This window comes from Atta cephalotes (assembly GCF_000143395.1).
Source record: "Atta cephalotes unplaced genomic scaffold scaffold00005, whole genome shotgun sequence".
Classification (NCBI taxonomy): domain Eukaryota; kingdom Metazoa; phylum Arthropoda; class Insecta; order Hymenoptera; family Formicidae; genus Atta; species Atta cephalotes.
Window position 1 is genome coordinate 8775068 of NW_012130069.1, and position 2547 is coordinate 8777614.

Here is a 2547-nt window from a genome sequence, read left to right on the forward strand (position 1 = left end):
AAGGTAATAAGTAATTTAAGTTTTAAGTTTTAGTTTTAGTTAAGTTAAGTAAATTTAACGTTAAACGTTTTAACTTTACTTACTATACATATATAGTATATATATATATTATTACTTCTCTCTCTCTCTCTCTCTCTCTCTCTCTCTCTCTCTCTCTCTCTCTCTCTTTCTCTCTCTGTCTAAGATTTATCATTATAATTACTATACGCAGGCATGATAATTGATATATGTATTCATTTTTCTCTTAATAAATTATTGAATTATTTTATTTATAACAAAATTGAGTTTAGTGTAGAAACTATTTATCGTTACTTTGTAATGATTAAATAAGAATTTATTTTAACTCGAAGACAGGTGTTCCACGTATTAATTGTACAAATTTTTAATCACACAATTATGTTGTTATAATGATAAAAACCTATAAAATTTTCTATATTAAAATATTTTAATATTTTAATGCATAAAATATTAGGTAAAATAATTGAATAAGATTTGTCTTTACAGTAAAAATATTTTTGTTCGATATTATTGTAATGTGATTTCAACACATTTATTATAATAAAAGATCTTTAAAATTATATAATGTTTATCAATTAATCGTTTATTAGAAGTATGTGATTTTTTACATATTTTAAACATATAAACACAAGACAACAGAACAGGATACAAATAAAGTATTATTAGTTCTATTTTGTATTTTTTTGTTGTAAATTTTTCACTGTTTTCTGTATTTTTTAATATATATATATTTTTATAACGTTAGAATAATATTAGAAAAAATTAGCTAATTCTGTAAAATAAATTAAACATTATAAATATAAATGCAAAAAAAGTCATCGCATTTGTATTGCTCTTACGGTAAAATCGCCAATGCAATATATGAATGACTATATGATATGTTGTTATAAAAATAAATGTTATTAAAAATGTTATTAAAAATAAATGTATATAATGTTTATAATAATGTATATAAATGTATATAATAATTTATATAAATATATGTAATGTTTATAATAATGAGAAATAACTATCATGGAGGAAAATTAATGGATCGTTTATATATGTCATTTTTTAAAACTTTTCAATATTTAATTATTATATATAATAATATAAATAATTATTTTATTTTATTTTATTTTTTTATTTTATTTTTGGAATCTGCTACAATATGTGTCTGTTATTATTTATTACATAAATATAATTTATAGCTTCAACTTAATTTTTTAATTTGTATTTTTCAGATTTTGAAGGTGTTATATATCATTATATATCATCTATTCTACATCTTGAATGCTATGTATTGGCATCAACATACGATATCCATTTACTGCATTTATAAAATAATATTGATACTCACCAATAACTAAAAATATATTTATTCGAAAGCTACAAAATCTTCTAAATTAAATCTGATATGGTATGTCTGAAGAAAGAAAGATGAAAACATCCTGAACAACTGATGAGCTACGAAAGAAGCATTGAAGAATCATGTATCAAGTATAAAATTATCATTGAGTTCTGACTACATAGGTAAATTTAATGTTAAGACGTATACAACAAATACTCCAGAAAGATGATTTTTGGATTAAATATTGATAAAAATTGATTAAAAAACGTAGCTTTTTAACCAAATATTTACTCATTCTGTATAAATGCATGGTAAAACGGATCATGCATTTAATATGTATAATACATTAATACATCTATATGTATATTGACTGTATATATTTGAGAAATCTTTAAATTATTAGGCAAATTTTAATTTTAATGTTTAAGAAAATATGTCAATCAAGAATATGTGGAATATTTTTAATCAAATTTAAATCAAGAAATTTTATCGGTCGATGTACAAATTCGGCATGAAATTATTCTCAAACTTGAGGAATGTACAGAACTTTTGTCTTGTCCAATCTTGAACAATCGGATATTGTTCCAAGAGATATATTTGTCTTGTATAGCTCAATCTTCAATATTTCTTTCCATATATTGTTTTTCATTTCCACATATTCTTCAATATTTATATGTAATAGTTCTTACAATATTCGTTAATCCGGTGGATGTGCTTTCTCAAAATCTTAATAAAATTCTTCCTCCTTGTATCCAGAAAAAATTTCATATTTCAGATTTAACGACGAGAATATGTTCTCCATTTAACGCTCAAAACGCTCATGGAATCATTCCATCCTTGTTGTTTATCAAATGTTAAACAAGAACAAACGATATCCGTGAGTGTTGTGAGTGTGGAATGCATTCTATATCTTTTGTTGAAGAAAATACTTTTTTGTCTCTAACCATGATATTATAATGTTTAATTTCTTAAATATACTTCTTGTATATTTGATTGATAGCTACAAATTCTTTCAGTGCTGCTGCAGATCTGCGTAATGATAATTTTCCAATTTTTGAAAACACAGTAAGACGATTAAAAACTGCTATAATTCGTTTATATACACCCGTAAAGATAATTGCATTCACAAAGGCTTATCGAAATAAAAAAAATTGAATTTGCTATTTCACAAGAAGTACATATATAATGTTGCATATTTA